Source organism: Crocuta crocuta, unplaced genomic scaffold, assembly GCF_008692635.1.
Source record: "Crocuta crocuta isolate KB4526 unplaced genomic scaffold, BGI_CrCroc_1.0 scaffold119, whole genome shotgun sequence".
NCBI lineage: Eukaryota > Metazoa > Chordata > Mammalia > Carnivora > Hyaenidae > Crocuta > Crocuta crocuta.
This window is the reverse complement of record NW_027551562.1, coordinates 7,750,665-7,769,808: the sequence shown is the minus strand read 5'-3', so window position 1 is coordinate 7,769,808 and position 19,144 is coordinate 7,750,665.

Genomic DNA, 19,144 nt, shown 5'->3' with positions numbered 1-19,144 from the left:
GGTATCCACTTTCCTACAGACGTGCCCTTTGATTTCTGGACTCTGCTGGAACCCATCATCCCTTCCCCACCCCTCCCCCATCATCAGCCTCAGCCCTAGACCTCATGTTGACACATGACCTGACACCTATCCGGATATCATCCCCTTGTAGAATGCCCACCACTTTCGCCTCTCCTGGACCAGGATGCCTGGTTTCTAGTGCAATCACTTGCCTATCACCACCATTATTAATCATTTCCTCCCATCAGGTTGAGCTCCCACCTTTTGGGGATTATATGCAGGGTCAGGGATCAGCCCTTGCCAGGCCAATGTCTTTGGTGAATCCTTCATAGCCCTGCATAATATGGGACATGATCCAAAAGCCAAGGGATCACAGACATTGGCACTGGGGATTTGCCTATGGTACTTGCTGTAGAAAGATGTACAAGGGCACTTCTCCTTAGGGAGGCAGATTGACCAAGCTGGGGATGCCTGGAAGTTGGCAGATCATGGAATCATTTTTTACATGTTCTGGTGACTTTGGGGAAAGGCAGTAGCCTGCACACACTCCTGGAGTTTAAAAAACAAGTCTAATTGATTTCATGGGCAGGGCGAAAGATTAAATTAAATGCATTGCCAAGCCCTTGAGATATTTCTGGATCTGCCTCTATTCTGCAATGACAAGGGCTCCTGAGGTCCCCGAGGCAGCCCTCATTCGCTTCCCGCAGGGCAGAGGTGGCTGCTGAGAGGCAGGCTGGGGTAATGTGAGCTGTGCCCAGGAAGGTCTGGGGTCCAATCCTTGCTCTGCCATTTAGGGACAGAGTCTCTAAATCTAAAGCCACATTGGAAATCATCTCAATTTATCCTGCCTTTCCTTGTAAAGAATGATTTGAGAAATAGCTTGACGAAGATGACTGGATATTTACTTAGGAAGCTGTGCTGATCATTGTGCTAGAATGATAGTAGAGAGAAGCATTTTCACACAGACTTTGAAGGTAAAAACTCTGCGTTACGGCTTGGCTCCACCATATTCCAGCTGTGTGATATTTTTCTTAAATTTATCCAGTTCGTCCTGCCCCCTTTGTTAAAGACCTATTCTTGTCTCCAGTGAAACGTTGAATAACAAATTACACATATGACTTGGTCTATGCCTTTGATCCATTCATCTATTTGTGACTATTACCAATACCAGACTCTCTTGGATACTGTAGGTTTCTATTGTTTTGATACCAAGTCATATGAGTCCTTCAGTGTTTTCTTCTTCAGGATAATTTTCTCTATTGGAAATCCTTTGCATCCCCATTTAATTTTTGATCCAATGTGTCTCACATTAACGATAAACCTGGTAGCACCAAACGTGGATAGCCAGCATCTGTTGGACATGTTACCATGTGTTGAGCAATATGCCAAGCACTTCAAATATGTGAACACATTTAGTCTCCAATACAATCCGAAAGAATAGATAAAGGGGTTAAGAAGTACAAACTTCAAGTTATAAAATAAGTCACAGAAATGAAGAGTACACCATAGGGAATATAGTCAGTAATACTGCAAGGACACTGTATGGTGACAGATGGTGAGCACATTTATCACGATAAGAAATGAGTCATGTATGGAATTGTTGAATCCATATTTTGCACATCTGAAACTAATCTCACACTGTATGTTAATTATACTTCAATCAAAAATGATTTTTTTGGTTAAGTTTATTTATTTATTTTGTGAGAGTGAGTGAGCTCATGAGCAGGGGAGGGGCAGAGAGAGAGAGAAAGAGAGAGAGAGAGAGAGCGCCCCAAGCAGGCTCCATGCTCAACGCTCAGTGCAGAGCCCAACATAGGGCTCGATCTCATGACTGAGGTTATGGCCTGAGACAAAATCAAGAGTTGGACGCTTAACCAACTAAGACATCCAGGTGCTCCACAACTAAATAAAGAATTTTAAAAGGTACTCTTGTGAATATAATTTTATAGATGGAAAAATTGAAAGTTAAGAAGTTTATATGACTTTGAAGTTTTAAACCCAGTTCTTTCTTCCCCCGACAACAACAGTACTAACCTATACTAAAGGATGTCTCCAAATCCCTCAACCTTTTCCATTACTTACTATTTTCATTAATTTCCAGTAAATGGGGCCTCACATCCATCAGGGGCAGATAAAAAGTTAATCAAATTAAACTCCTCCAAGGCTCTTTAAAAGTTATAATAAATAGGTATCACCAGTGATGATTAGCACACTCATTGCCGTAGAAAGTCAATGATGATGGTCTGTGAACATCACTGCAAAGATGAAGTGTCTCTTTTCTCTGTCATGATTCACTCAGTAAGTCTCTGTTCCTCTATCACTGTCATCTCCATAAACCTCAAGACCACACTGAAAATTCATCTCAGTTCTGGATCAGGGAGTGCGCTTTGGTGATGTTTCCATGGAAGTTAATGAAGCGTTCACAGAACAAACAGTGGCAGGAAAACAGGTCTTGAAAGTGACTTCAAATCAAACTGATACGTAAAGATTCAGATCTCTCCAACCCCAAACCTTTGGCTCCTACCCAGACCTCTGTTCTGTCCAGAGTGAGAGACGAGTAAGGTTTTTGGAAGAACCAAACGCTGGCACCGTGAGCAGATCTTCTCAAGAGCCCTTTGTAGGGTGGATTTCCCATCCCATCCACTGCCTGCGGTATTCAAGGCCCTCCGGTGCTCTGAGAAGAGCACACACGCGGGGGACATGCTTCACTGAGGACTGCAGGAAGGGGGAAGCCTATTTCCAAAAATGCACCCGTTAGATCAGTTTGGAACTATGCATCAACAACTGAGAGCACTCTTCTAAAACACACGCGAGGAGCCAAGAAGCAGCACTTGAGTCTTCCCACGTTCTGAACTTCTGTCTTGGGACAGCTCAAATTATGAGGAAATTCTCCTCCCCATCTACCCAAGGTATGGTGACATACAAAATTCCTTCCTTCCCCTGCCCTTTTGGATGAAAATGATAAAGACGACTCTTCTATGTGCCTGATCTCTGTGAGTGAAGGGCAGCCTCCTCCAAGATATTGTATAACATCTCATTGTGCAGCACACATCTGGCATCTCATTACATACCTAAAGCCCAAGGGGTGTGTAGGTGGGTGGTAATCCTCCCCATTGTATTGACGGCAGAGAGCATTTGGGTTCATATAGATGATGTTTGAGAAAAATTCTGGGTTAAAGGTATGGATTTGTGGGCTCATAAAGTATAGAGGCTGGATGAGTAAATGAAACTCACCAGCATATATAGACCAAGGGTTTTGAACTCCCTAGAGTTATGGTCTGATATCCATGTACTTATTTATGAGACTTTTCTTGGTGAAGGAATCAGCAGTTTTCATCAGGTCCTCCAAGGGGGATTCATGACCCACAAATGGGAGATAAGAATGCAAAGCTCAGACGTCTGGGGAACCTCAAGATTGAAGGATCAGGTAAAACAAGGATAACTTATGAGTGAGACTGAAAAAATTAGTTTGATTCCCCCAAAGTATTTATTAAGATATTTTTATGTACATAGGAGTTGGAAGATACTCGGACATTCCTGTTCCTCCCAGATCCACAAATCTCTTTGTCTGATGAACCCTAGATTCCTGATAATGGGGTGCTCTTTCTTGGCCCTTATTTGTTCTTCTTTCTGTCTGTCTTCCCTCCCCCACACCTCCCCATAGCCATTTTAAGAGGTAGAATCAAAGCTGCCTTTAATAAATAACCCAGAATGAATGCAGCCTATCACTCACTAGTCACAGAGCTGTCTGGCTTAAGAAGATGGAAACTCTTTCTACCCAACCCCCTGCCATTCTGGCTGCTCATCTCTGCCACAAGCATCTTCTTTATCAGCTGGGTAGAGAATTGGATGCGGCTCCATTATCTTTCTTCTTCACCCCGCACAGCCTGGCAGAGATGTGTTCAAGGGAAATGAACAGGCTCCTGAAGGTTTCATTCGGGCTCCATCCTCATTACTGGCGGACACATCTGAGGAAGAATCTGAACCTACTAGGAGAGGCTGTCTCTGTGCGTCTAATATTGGCTCTCCGCAGTATTGCGTGAGTTGCCCAGAACTTAGAGTCCAAAGGTTTCTAGAATCAGAAGTTAAGAATCAGTCTCCTCTTTGAAACTTACCTTCCTCATCTGTATGGTCAGAAATTGGACTAGATGTTTTCGAAGATTCCTTCTAGCTCTTAGATGTTATCTATTCTAGCCACATCATTTTTGAGATTAAAAAAAAAAAAACACAGAGAGGTTGAGCATTTAGCCCAAGATCACACAGCAAGCTATTAGAAAAACCTGTATTGGCAACTAGGTGCACAGTTTCATTAGCGGAAAGTCCTTTATTCAGGTGAGTTTGTGTTTACGGGAGTTTCTTCCCACCCACCTGCCTCTAGCTCCATTGTTAAAGGGAACACCCTTGACACTTAATGGCCTTTCTGATGGCCACCTGACATGTGCGCTTATCCCTGTTGGGGGCGATGTTGTTAGCCACCCACAATTAGTCGTCCATCTCTGACGGAGCCGGTGTGTGCCCGGTTCTGTGAAAGGAGCGCTCTGTGGGTAGCTGTGTTTGGTCCTTGTCAGCTCCCGGGGACGCTCGTCAAACCACGGAACCACCTGACACGGCACAAAGCAACGGGGGTAGATGCCAACCACAGCCGTCAGGCCTTCCTGGAGGGAACAGGAGCAAACCCAGCCCTCCTCACCCCTGCGTTTCAGACGAGGAAACAGGGGCCAAGGGGGAAGCAAACTCAGCCAGGCTCACACGAAGTGGCAGAGGAGAACTCCAGCTCTGCGCCAGCCCCCCGCCTCTCCATTCCGCTTCCAGTTTGGAGCCGGGCCAGGGCTCTCTGGAGGTTTCGGGGCAGAAGAATGAGCCTGCTAGCCTCCTTTTTAGCCGTTGTTCGGTTTCTCAACCCGATATAATCTTGCCTCAGCCCCTGGGGGAATTTCAAATGGTGCCTGCTCGTGATCAAGGGGATAATGAAGAGGGTTTTGCAAGCCAGCTTCTAAGAGCCCGTGTCGTTGTTTGTCTTTAGGGGAGAGAAGGCCCATCCGCAGGTTCCCTCTGCCCCTGGCCTGGCCTGCCAGTGGGGAGCGGGGGCTGAGGGACGGGCATGGTGCTCCCGGCTTCCAAGAATTGGACAGGACTCCCCAGTGGGATGCATTTTCAGTGGCTGCTCAAGAAAGACCTAAGAAAGTCTCATGGAGCAAAGACCCAAGGGAGGGGAGAGAGCTAGACGCATGGCATCTGGGGAAGGGCATGAGTGCCTGGGGTGAGGGGCTCCAAGAAGCAGCCCGTTGGTGGGAGGAATAGCTAGGAGCACGGGAGTCGGGGGCTTAGCAAGATGGGCAGAGGGCCGGGGAGGCAGAGGGCCCAGGGGGGGCGGAGGGCTGGAGGCGTGCGGGGTGAGGGCTTCACTCCAAGCACAAGTTAGGGAAAGCAGTGGAAGCTGTGGGCTCAGGATCCGCGTGGCAACAGGACTGCTCTCCTGCTGTGTCGAGAACAGCCTGCTGGGATCAGTGTGCATGAGGTGGTGGTGGGGGCAGTTGGGAGGCTATAAATTAACAACCCAGACACTTTGGTGCTTAATCAAGGAGTGTAGGTGTGCGTGTGGCCCACGTGATACCTGACGTGGGCGAGGCCATCTTCCTTCATGGTTTAGACCTACCATCCTGAACACACAGCTTGAAGTTCCCGGTAGCAGGGAAAGAGCAGAAGTGGGGTCTGCTCGCCCTCGCCTCCACCTGCAAGCAGCCTCGTTTCCCCTCACAGCCTGCCGGTCACTGCGCACCCCCCAGGGCCCAGGAAGGGGCAGACACCTGGGCCCACCTGAGCCCTCGCGTTCCCCAGCCCACAACAAAAAATGCGTGCAAAGCACCTAGCGCCCAGGCCTGCCCACAGTGGGTACCTGTCCGTGGCAGCTCCTGGTCCCCCTCTTGGCCCTGCACTGTCCTCCCCGCTGCCGCCCACCCAAGTGCCACACACTGGACGGTAGTGTTCGCGAGTCTTAAACCCTACACAGCAGCGTGCGGTTTACCAACCACAGTTAGATTTCATGCTCCCAAGAACCGTTTTAGGAAAGCTGGGATGCCTTCAGCCCGCGGTGCTGACCTTGGTGCTGAGCACACAGTAGGCACTGAATGAATATTTGTGGAAAGCACTTAGCTGACTGAATATTTGCCGGGAGGAATCCAAAACTGAGAATAGGGTGGTGATTGGCTGCTGGACTCATGGTATTGGATTAAATATTGGGACTAGAATAAAAATTTTCGAAAACCAACAATCCTGAACACTTAAGGTGAACTGTGTGCACGCACTCTCTTAAGGTTCAAAAGTGTCAATTGTTTATTGCTCACAGCAAGCCACTGAGTAGAGTGTGGTGATCATTCCTGTGTAGAGATGAAGAAACGGGCACAGAGAGGGCATCCGATTGCTGACGGTCACAGAGCGAACAGGTAGTGGAGCCCGAGTTGCCTTAAGGTCCCATGTGCTGGTCCCTCTCTATCTGAAGCCATTCCTTCCCCACATCACTTGGCTTCCACTGAGCACTGGCAGAGTCTCCCAGGAACTGGTAAAGGGTTAGTGCATATCACCTCGCAGCTGCTGTCCGTTTGTGCCAGCTTAGAGGCCTGAACAGTGCTGAGGTATGCTATGGGCATGCACAAACCTTACATGAGACAGACCGGGCCAGTGGGTGCTGGTCCTGGAACGCGGTCCCCTGTGTGACCTTGACACCTGCTAACTGCCAGTCACCTTCTCACCCCGGGCCTCTTCGCACACAGGCTTCGTTTGCCCCCTGCACACACACCCGTGCCTCCCAGGGTGGCCACCTGGCCTTCAGGCCCAGTCCTGGACCAAACAACCCCTCAAACTTTGGTGCTTCTATTTACCTAATATGGCAAACAGCTGTGTGGGTCGCAGAAAATTACAGAAAACCCAACAATGGGAGGTGTTGGAGGATGCACTGGGCTCCCCAAATTCATATGTTGATGTCCTACCCCCCACTACCTCATAATGTGACTGTGTTTGGAGACGGGGTCTTTAAAGAGGTAAGTAAGGTAGAATGAGGTCACTGGGGTGAGCCCTGGTCCAGTTAGACTAGTGTCCTTAGAAGAGACCAGAACAGGGGCGCCTGGGAGGCTCAGCTGGTTGAGTGTCTGACTTGGGCTCAGGTCATGATCTCACAGTCGGGCTCTGCGTCGGGCTCTCTGCTGTTGTCATGGAGCCTGCTTCAGGTCCTCTGTCCCCCTTTCTCTCTGCCCCTTCTCCACTTGGGCTCTCTCTCTCTTTCAAATAAATAAACATTTAAAAAAGGGGAAAAAAAAGAAGAGACCAGGACACAAACACACACGAGGGACCATTTGAGGACATGGACAGGAGACACTGTCTACACTTCCAGGAGAGAGACCTCAGGAGGACCAGCCCTACACCGACCTCAGACTCACGGCCTCCGGAACTCTGAGAACACATTTGTGTTGTGTAAGCCCCAGCCCGCGGCACATCTGTGGTAACCCCAGCAAAAGCTGGTGTGAACAAATGCGGGCGTATTCTTACTGGAGGCAGGTTGTCCGGGGCTAGTGCAGCCTACTCGTCAGGGACCCAGAATATTTCTTTCCTCTTAGCTTTTATTTTTACGTTTGCAGATGGCTTCTGCTTTTTAGGTAGTCAGAAAAGGCAAAGGCAAAGAAGAATCTCTTCCCATGGGGCCTTCTCCCCTCACATAAGGCTTCCCAGAGTTGAGCTGAGTCACACGGCCACCCCGTGCTGTGAGGATCTGGAGAGGTCATTTCAGCTGGCCTCATTCCCTCCCCAGGTCATGTAGGGCCCCCCCAAAGAAGTAAAGGGATGGGAGAATGGGTAGCAAACAGACACGCTATAGGGTTTTCTGCACAAGCTAAGGGCACCTGTTAGAAACAGCCCTGTAGCAAGACCTCCTCTTGGAGTCAGGGTCACCTTGGCTAAAGGACCATCTGCCTGGGATGTGAACGCTGGTGTTCACATGGCAGGGCCAGGGCTTATCGGAGAGGGCTCATCGGGGATGCCCACTCACGAGGACATCTCTTCGTGGAACGTTGTGACAACAGGATCCTATGGTTGTGTCGAATGAGGAGCCATATTTATTTGCAAATGAGCAACCCAAACCCGTGTAAGCTCCTCTCAGGACTTGTGGAGAAGGGGCCAGACATTCAATCTGCTCTTTAGGGAATGAGAGTTAGCTCCTAGGCGGGATTTGGCCCCACATCACTAGTTTGGTCATTTATCCTCATGAGGTATAACCACTCATTAGGTGCTAGGCTTGGTGTGACAATATCTAGCCCAGACCCCAGGAGTCCCCAGGACTAGAAAAAGCTCCTCTCCAAGCTCCAGAATGCTGCAGGAGTGATTTGAAGGAGACAGCCCCTCAACAGGTAAGAGGCATCCACTGCTGTGCGTGTGGCTGACAGATGCCTGGGGTCTGGGGAGCCTTCGGGTCAGTGTGGAGAGGGGCGAAGGGTAGAGGCTGAGATCCCTACAGGCCAACCTGGAGGCCTGAGTTTGGAGGAGTTCCACTCCTTAGTGCTGCCAATCCCAATCAAGGGATGTTTGCGTCTGGTGAATGGAAGTAGCTGTCTGGTCTTGATCTCCATTCTGTAATGTTTTGTTACATCAGCCCGACAAGACTGACACAGGGCTGGGTTGATCTTTCCCACAAGTTCACAAAACACTGCCTAAATCATTACCATCACTGGTGTGTACAAGAACTCTCTCTTGTCTTTTATGTACGTTCTGCTGACTCATTCATTCATAATTCACAGTTCATTCCCTTCCCCACCACAGTCAGAAGCTGCGTCAATGTGTTCCATGTGTATCCTTGAGGAGGCCATTAATATGGCAGAGTCCATCTTTTCTTAGGCTTGAATCAGAAAGTAGGATCATGTATACAGTTGGCATTCCCATGGCATGGATAGGAGCGTCCATTTACATTCTTGCCCCCAAAACTATGTTACTTCTACGTCTTTTGCTGCGGTAGAGTCTGAAGGCATCTGGACCATTTGGAAATACCCCAGAATATTACATTATTGATCACATATCAAGGACATCAGACCAATTGGATGGGTGAGTAAGAAGTGGCAAGTATGTTGGAGACCTTGGTGTATGCACTCTGTCTGGTGTAAGTTAAGCCAATGACCATCGAGGGCCCTGCTCCATTAGTTAAATTTGGGATGCAGTGTATGCCCTCAACTGAGGTTTTTCACCATGAGACCATCACATTTAGGGCCAGCAAGTCTTTTTATTTTTAGTTTTTGTTTTTGTTTTCCTGTGAGAGGGAGAGAGAAAGCGAGAGAGAGAGAGAGAGAGAGAAAGCTGGTGAAGCTGGTGAGGGGCAGAGAGAGAGAGGGGGAGAGAGAGAGAACCCCAAGCAGGATCTATGCTCAGTGCAGAGCCTGATGTAGGGCACAGGCTTGATCCCACATCTCTGAGATCATGTCCTGAGCTGAAATCAAAAGTCAGACGCTCACCAGTCTGAGCCACCCAGGTGCCCCAAATAGCTAGAGATAAGACTTTGTCACAGGGGACTGTCCTGTACTTTGCAGGGTGGTTACCAGCTTCCCTGGCTTCAGCCCACTGTGTGCCAGTGGTATCTCCTCCAAGTCGTGACAACCAAATATGTCTGCAGATGTTGCCCAATGTCCCCCAGGGGATAAAACTGCCCCCATGTTAGACACCATTGACCAAATCAGCTACGTTTATATGGCTTTGTGACCCAAAAGGCAGATTCAAGGACCCTGGGGTCCAACAGGGTGGAGGGTGTAGCCCTGCAGACCATTACCCAGAGTCCAGCTCCAAGCTGTGAGTCCTGGTTCCTGGAGGGGAAGTGCTTCCATTAGGAGGCATTGGCAAGAAGCACATGTTTTAACTGGGGTTGCTATTTGCAGGGCCAGCTTCATGTGTGTGCCGTCGACACATTCACACAGGGCGCTGGGCTCAGGAGGGCTTGCAAGTGCTTTCAAGCTCTTTCGCTGCCATCTATTTAAACCCTTTTGGGGTGTCTGGGTGGCTCAGTTGGTTGAGCATCCAACTTCGGCTCAGGTCACGATCTCGTGGTTCATGAGTTCGGCCCCGTGTCAGACTCTGTGCTGACAGCTAGCTCAGAGCCTGGCTTCTGTTTCAGACTCTGTGTCTCCCTCTCTCTCTGTCCCTCCCCTATTCACGTGGTCTCTCTGTCTCTCTCTCAAAAATAAATAAACATTTAAAAAATTTAGGCATTTTTAGTAAGGGACCTGCATTTTCATTTTGACTGGGTCTCCCAAATTTTGTAGTCATTCCTGCTGCCTGGTCACTTTGAGATCCTTATGTCAGTGTTTCATTCTCTTTTCTCTACTCATGTCTTTGATTTGGTTTTAAGAGTGTGGGAAGAGGGGCGCCTGGGTGGCTCAGTCAGTTAAGCATCTGACTTCAGTTCAGGTCATGATCTCGTGATTTGTGGGTATGAGCCCTGCACTGGGCTCTGTGCTGATGGCTCAGAGCCTGGATGGAGCCTGCTTTGAATTCTTTGTCTCCCTCTCTTTCTGCCACTCCCCTACTTGCATGCTGTCTCTCTCTGTCTCTTGAAAAGACATAAAACATTAAAAAGAGTATGGGAAGAGATCCCACTTTCTATTTGGCTATGCTGATCATGCCGAGACCTGTGGCACGAAGAGGGAAGTGGGAGATTATTGGATTTAAAGAACTCATGTCACAGGAGGAAAATCCAAGGACCAGAAAGGGAAAGTGAGTTGTCCAAGGATGGGGTTGCTATTGTTCAGGTTTCTTATCCAGGTGAACTTCCATTCATTCATTCATTCATTCATTCATTCATTCAAACATGCAGGCAAACATTGTAAACCCGTGACCACGAGGCCCCTGTCTGGTACAATCCACAGTGACTGAATTGGCCAATAGTAAAGTGGATGAGACATTATCCCCAAAAAATTAGAGACATATGGGAGAGACACACATGCTCAACTAACAGCACACATGATGACATGCCCGGGGGGGTGATACACAGGACAGGACAGGGTCAAATTCGGACGTTGTCATCTGGTGCTGGATGGGCCAAGCAGGTTAATTCAGCCGACATGAGCCTCAATTTCTTTTCCTCTTTAAATAAGACTGGTAATTGCCAGCCTCACAGAATGATGATGAGAACTAAGCTTATGAAAGGGTTTTATAAAAACTGAAAGGTGCTTCCCAGGGGTGGAACTTACTAAGAGGGTTCATTCTGAGAGCAGGCTGTCTTGGGCCCAGGCAGGTGCTCCCCCAGGGGATGAACACAGTATTGGAGTCATGCTCACGGGAATGAACTGAGGTGGTATTTTGGTCCCACCTCTGACCCAAGGGCAAGTGCTTCCATTCTTTTAAAAGTAAGTAACCATTATAAAATAATTATGAGTTTTAAAAAATCTACTTAAGAGCAAGGTCCTCTTTGGAAAGTGATGAATATGTTTTAAAGCACATTGAATCAAAATTTTCAATAATGTTTGCTGGCCCTCCTTTCCTCTTATAGCCCCACAGTGTTCTCTTTCAAAATGTCTGTGTTTCTCCCTTTTATGCTTTGGTTATGGGCCCCAGATCAGCAGGGGAGGAAGGTATATGAGACGTGGGTGTACTGGGCTCTAAGATCGGCTTCTCTGAGATGATGACTTGGGCATCCGTCCCTGGCAGTCACTGCTTATTTGGTCTGATCTCAGGAAAGTAGCTTTCTTTCAGCTTCTCAGGGAAACGTTTGTTTATTCTATTTTCAAAACCCCAGCCATAAATAAGTTACAGGTTTGGCAGTGGGAACAGACACCTTCCAGGCCATTTGGCTCTTTGTGGCCTCATTTAATTAACTGACCGTCTGTGCGGGCTTGATACGTGAGGCACAGACATCAGGGGCTGTGCAGCTTGGGAGAAGAAATGGAAGAAGTGACTCAGGTTGGCGGGTGGTTCCTCCTCCTCTGTTCATAGATCGATAACACCTCCACACCATGTGCAGGTAAGATGCCGCATGTCCCTTTCCTTGTCCTTCCCAGGGCCACTCATGCTGTACCTGCAAGAGCCCCAGGAGCTGAATGTCGGCCCTGCTGTGCCTCTTATGAGACTCTCAACCATCCATGCATTTTCTTGCCTCTTTGGCCTCAGCTCATAGATATAGCCGGATAGAACTGAGCTCTGTGATCTATAGAGCTTCCTCCAACTCTTCCCTTCAGGATCAGGTACCAGAGGAGATCTTTTTTTTTTTCTTTAATGTTTATTTATTTTTGAGAGAGAGAGAGGCAGAGAGAGAGAGGAGAACAGAGGATCTGAAGAGGGCTGTGCACTGCACTGACAGCAGCGAGCCTGGCATGGGGCTCAAACTCATGAACCGTGAGATCATGATCTGAGCTGAAGTTGGATGCTCAACTGACTGAGCCACCCAGGTGCCCTGGAAGTAGAGAGGATCTTAATCCATGCCAGACCCTGGGCTCAATGCCAGGAAACCTCCATCATGGAACTTACCTTACTAATGGGGAGACAGAAAATGCAGAGGTAGGTATGCACGTGTGAGCAGCACAGTTCCAGGGTGTGACATGTGCTCTGAGTGAAGCAAGTAAACGGACAGGAGCCTGGAGGATGCATACCTGACTTGGCCCTCCTTCCCCCTCTTGGCTCCTTCCCACAAAGCTAGGGGCCATGGTGCTCAGTTCACATCCATCAGTTCAAATCAGTTTGTTGGACAGAGCACAGGATGGAAGAGGGATGGAGAGCAGGCTTGGAGGGGAAAAGCTCACATCTTTCCATCCTCAAAAGAATTTGATATGACGTCGAGTTCTAAACAACTCATTCAAAGGAGAAATTGGAGTCAACAATTGTCAATATTTTGTACATTGATAATAATGAGATTATCGCATACCAAACCATGATGTTTTATGTTGGGGAAAAAGGCAGCCTTACAGCTGGGGAGTTGAGCATCAGGAAGTTTGGGGAAAAAACAAGACAACTCACACCTGCTTCCTCTTAATATATAGCAAATACCTACATTGAAGACTAGAATGTAGTGACTTAGAAAACAAATATAGAACACGGCAATATTTGCTTCTTTGAGGAGCTAGTAATTTGGACAACATCTAATAATGCTGTCCAAGAAAAAAATAATAATGGGTAAATATTAAAGATAACCATTGGTGTTGATTACTGTATTTCAATAAATATAGACAAAATGAAAAATTTATATAATTTATATATATACATATATATATCTGTAAAATCCATAGAACACAACTCATCCCCAACTCATTTGTAAGGCACCTGAATGTAACATCAATACCCAAATCAAGTAAGGGTGATTTACAAGAAAGAGAAATTCAGCCCAGTCTACTGAATATAGATCCAAAAATCCTAACCAAGATATTAGCAGACTGAATCTAGACAAGGAAGTTGGGCAGAGAAAAGTGAAGTGCTCTATCCAAGTGGATTGTAGGTGGATTAATGGTGTTTAATAGGATAGTGTTGAGAGATCTAAACCTTAGCAAATCAAGAAAAATCAATATATTCTCCATATATTGGAGTCTCATCTCGGTGAGACTGCTCCTATTTTAGAACTATAAGACTTGGAGCGCCTGGGTGGCTCAGTCGGTTTAGTGTCCGACTTCAGCTCAGGTCAGCATCTCATGGTTCATGAGTTCGAACCCCACATCAGGCTCTGTGCCATCAGCATCAGTCCTGGGAAAATCAGGACCATCTGTCACCCTGAATGCTGGCAACCTGGTATTCCTTATTTTCCTGATCACTCCCCCTGGCAAAGAGGATGGAGTGTGGTGGAAAATTCAGTTTCCTTAGTGACAGCAGAAGACAGAGATGCAGAGCTGATTAGAAGACTAATGTGTCATAAACAGCCCAGAACCTGGAGCCTGCTGAGCCCTTCCCGGTGCTGGAACTTGATGCAAGCCCTCACAACCCTTGCCAATTATCATGACAATGACCCATTGAGATATGTCTTATTGGCCCTGTTTTGAATGGAAAAAGAAAAAAGTTAAATGGACACAAGGCAACAAGAAAGAAAGCGTGAATGAGTTAATCAATTAATAAAGTAATAACTTCATTGCTTCCATTAAAGTGACATCCTTGATTAATATGGTGGCACCTGGCCTTCCCCCTGCTCACAGAGCCCACTGGAGCTTGACCAAGGAGCCCCAGGTGCCCGTTGTGCGGCACAGGCTCCCTCCCTGGGCCCGGCTGTCACCTGAGGCCCTCCCCATGCCTTCCCTCTGCTCTCTTCTGAAGCAGGCAGGTGGCCTGGCCTGGTGCTGGCGGCAAGTCAACAGAGAACAATTCCTTCTCCTTGGACGGGAGAGAGGTTGGCCAGGCAGCTCTGGGGGAGCTCCAAGAATACCTGGGCTGCCTGGCATGAGGGCTTCCGCACTGCAGACTAGAGCTCACATTCAGAGCCCTCACAAATACTATTTCTAGAAGCACTAGGCTTGGAATTTTCCGAGCTCATCAGAACTCCTTGGAAACTCGGAACGGTATTCTCAGAACACGGCAGGGCACACAGAAGACGTTTAATGGAATTCAGAGCTGCCTGGCTCTGAAGACTTTGCTTTCCTAACAAGCTGGTCATTCATTTCTTTCTGCCTCTAGATAGGGAGCACCCTCAGAGTAGGGGCCGCCATCTTGGCATTTCTATGTTCTCTGGACCCAGCACAGTGCCGGGCACCCAGGGATGTTCAGGAAATGCCCCTTTCCCTTCCTCTCCTGGTGTCACTGGCTGCTCTGGCCTGGTGAACGGCCTCCACACAGTGAGAGTGAGGCATGTACTTGAACTGTCCATGCAAGCACAGACCCAAGTCTACGCTGCTAGCCTGGGGTCATGGAGACTGGGGAGCATAGACCTTGAAGCCAAATGGATGTGGGTTTAGTGTCTAGGGACTTATTCCTAGGCCTAATATTTTCATCTGTGATGCAGGGGCCACCTAGTTCAGTATTTTTATAGATTCAGATTGTGTAGACTCAAATTGTTACATGAAGAAGCAATTAAAAAATTTTTCAAGGAAGTCTGGACATCAATTACTCTTTCTTAAGCTGCAGAACTTGTCAGAGCTTCTCACAGTCCACTGGATATTGTAAGTCTCCAAGAGGAGTCTATGTGAGCCACAAATGCCAAATATACCGGGTCATTTTGTCAAGGAGCCTCTTGAAGTTCTAGTGTTCTTGGAACCCACTTTGGAAAACACTGACAAAGCCTTTGAAAAGCAATAAAATGGGTACCTGCTGTCAATATAATTTTCATAATCGTTACTGTTGCTTTATTACTTATTTGTCAGTTGAAATAATACAGGGGGCCTGGATCAGAATAAGCCCAAGATCATGTTTCAAAATTCACAAACGGTTTTCTGAACAGAATTTCATGCTGGATTCGCTGAGGCCCATCTCCTGTGAATTTCGCCAGCTTTAGAACATCCACACTCAAAGTAGACAAATCCCTTCTCTCCTTGCTAATTAGGATGACGGATTGTAGAGAAGCGATCATCCCATGTCACAATAGAGATGATGCCATGGCTTTTAATTAACCATACAGGGATTTGAGTGACGTGAGAAAAGCAGTGACAGTCCTCTAAATGCACACATGCTTACTCACACCCCAGACACACCCAGTCTTCAAGGACCAGTGAAAAGGTAACAGCAGATGCAAACACTACTTAGTATTTTCAATTGCCCCTCTTTCTTTTTTTTTTTTTCTCTAATGTTGATTTATCTTTGAGAGAGACAGAGACAGAGTGTGAGAGAGAGGGAGACACAGAATTTGAAGCAGGCTCCAGGCTCTGAGCTGTCAGCAGAGAGCCCGATGTGGGGCCCATACCCGTGAACCATAAGATCATGACCTGAGCCAAAGTCGGACACTTAACCTACTGAACCACTCAGGCACCCCTCAAATGCCCCTCTTTCCATGAGATGTGGTAGAGAAACGCAGACAGAGAAGAAGAGGCAGATTCGCACCACTGGCCTTTCTTGAAGACTTCTTGGGGGTACGTGCTCATTCCTTGGACACTTTCAGTCCCATAGTCATTGAAGCAGTGAATTGTTTTCCATTACTTCCACATACATTCTTCTACCTTTAAGCCTGGGCAACATCTCCAGCCTGGGGATCCACTTCTGGGTTCTTACCCAAAGTCTGCTGTTGACTTGCGAGGGCATTTGTGAAGTTTACATCACCATCCACCCTCCCTTACCATGAGGTTGGATCCATTCTTCCATGAGCACCTTTGGGCTATGGCTGCTTTATCCCAATTCAACACACATTTGATGATCACCTGCTAGTTCCTAGGCCCTGGCTATATGGAGGAGCCCAAACTCACTTCTGATCGCAAGGACCAAACAGTCTAGTCAGGTAGGGAAATACGGACACACAACAATAATGCGTATGCTATGCAAGTAACTCAAGAAGGCCTGGAGTCCTGGTGCCAACCGCTGGGGTTGCTGCCTGCTGAAAGAGCCAGCTCTGGCCGCCCACTACCCTCCCCCCCTGCTCCCATCTCTCCCCTTCTGCCCCTGGCCTCCCCAAGGGTCAGGGCCCCATGACCCTACATTTCAGGCTGTAGATGACAGGACGTGGCTAGGGAGGAGGGAAGGTGCCAGTCTAGACTGGCAGGGCTTGACTTTACTGGGACTGAGGGCCATTTACAGACAGCCACACGGAGGCCCAGAGACATTAAAGTTTTGTCTGTTGTCACTCAGCTAAGAAGTGGCAGCCTGTTGTCTCGTCTCCTCTGTGAGGGATGGGCCTGGTGCTTTGCGCAGGTCTCCTCCGTTGGGCAGGTGCACCCAGATCCATAGCAGCCCCCCAGTGTCTTCTTCTGACATTTGTCCTTGCCTGGAGCACGTGCTCCCTCCCTGGGGACAGCTTGCAGCCAATGACTGGCAGATAAGGAAGCACAGATGGCCAGCCCCCTCCCTGCCAGGGGGTGGGGGGGCGGGAAGCAGCTCTGAGAAGACCCTCCCCACCTGTGATCTGGCTCAGCTGAGGCCCCTCCTCTGCTCTGCCTCCCTTACCCCCTGTGGGTCACCCCCTCCATGACTCAGGTGAATTTCACCCCTGTCTCAGGCTCTGCTTTCAGGGCCTGACCTAAGATATTCTCCAGAACCCAGACCCCTGTCCATGCCATGTTCAGGATTACCATCAGCCTTTCTCTGTCCTGACGTGTGTCCTAGGATGCTGGCTGCTAACAGTGAAATATGTCATGAAGTGTCACTGCCTCCTGGCTCCCAGGCTTTTGGGCCAATGGCAAGGTTGAGGTGAGGGGCAGAGGAGAGAGAGGTTGGAGTATCTGCTTCTCTGCTCCTGTGCTGCCTTTCTGCCCAGTCCTGACCTGTACCCATCTCTGCAGGGCTCAGGCTTTGAACCCAGCTCCTAACCTGAGTCTGCCCCTCCCGTCTTTTCTAGGGGTGGGCGTGTCTCCCCCACACACTGCCACTGGTCCCAAGGCTCGGCATCCTTTGTTAGGGTCCCTTCCGGCAAGAGTCTCTTTGTTCGTAGCCTCTGCAATGTTCCTGGCCGAGGGCGACATCTCTTTCCCACCAGGCACCCTGGCTGCCTCACCTTTCATCTGACAGGTGGATTCGGATTGATTGCCAGCGGCAGCTTGCAGTGGTGTGTTTTGAAGGACTTGGGTGTTTCCCCAGCAGGGAGAGTGCTGTGATCTACTAGTGATGCCTGTCAGTGTGCAGCAGGGGAGGGTGACCTCGGTGCTATGCGTTGGTGGTCCCTGAACTACATGCTCAGTCCCTGAGCTCCCTTGCAGCTCAGACTTCTAGACCCATTTATGGACAAAGGGGTGAGCCTTCCTAACCAGAACAGCCTCACGAAGACCCTGGCCAGCAGGCTGGCGGCTTATTGTCACGGAAACCCAAGGTGCTGTGGGAAATGCCTGTTCTGTGTGGCTGGTTCCTCTTGACCTTGTAGTCTCTGGACTCGGAGGTGCTGGTGTCAGTGGCGCACCGCCAGGGGGCGGCCTTTCACAGGCTGCTGGCTGGCAGGTGAAAAAAGACCAGGTGGTCCGATGAACGCAAACCTTCCCGCTGTAGGTGAGGCTGGCATGATGTCATCACAAAGGCAAGTTCGGAGCTAGGAACTTGTTTTCAGGTCTTTCCTCTGCCACAGTTATCTCTCATAAATTCATATTTTCATCTAAAACACTATTTGATTGGCTCTGCTGGGCTGAGTTTTGTGGTATGTTCTGAGGGGGAATAAGAATAACCCCACAGCCCTAAGCCTATGAGGGGAGGTGGGGCGCCCCAATCACACAGGTCTATTACTGAATTTGATTTCAGTTATGGAGGTGGAGGGGTGGAGGGGTGGAGGGGCGCCCGGGTGGCTCAGTCAGTTAAGCATCTGACTTCAGCTCAGGTCATGATCTCATAGCTTGTGAGTTCGAGCCCCGCATCGGGCTGTCTGCTGTTAGTGCAGAGCCTGCTTTAGATCTTCTCTCCCCGCCTCTCTCTGTCCCTCCCCCACCTCTTGAAAATAAATAAATAAACAAACAAACAAACAAATAAATAAAGGAGCCTTAGTTAAAAAAAAATAAATTAAATTACGGCGGTGGAGAATGGGGTGGTTATTTTCGACGGAGGGACATTTCCGCCACAGAAGACCTGAGCTACGTGTAAGAGTGAGTCAGTTAGGAGCTGGTGGGTTGCTGGTCCAGGAAGTAGAGACCAGAGCCACAAAGACCCCGGGGCAGAAGGATGAAGTGGTTGGAAAGCAGGCTGGAGCCGAGCAGGTGGGGGAGGAGGCCGAGCAGAGGGAGGCAGGTGCTTCGGATGGCTGGCGCCAGGCCCGTGCCCGTGGAGGGCTGACCTGGTGCGTCCAGCGAGCGCTCCCTGAAGCTGGGGGTGGTGAGCGGGAGACACAGTCCGTGTGTGTGATGCGGACACCGTGTGTCCCGGGCTGTGAGGCTCAATGGGGTTCTGGGTGGGAGCGTGTTCTGTAAGCGCTGGCGCAGAGGGCGCGCCGTCGGTGAGCCAGCACCGGAGCCGTTAGTCTCCCGAGCGGCGGCAGGTGTGTCCCCGCTGATGCCCACCCGAGTCCTCTCAGCCCCGAGGGGCCGGATCTCCTGCAACCGTACAGGAGTGCGCTTGCCCCTCCCTCCCCTCCCCACACGCACGCACCTGTGGACTT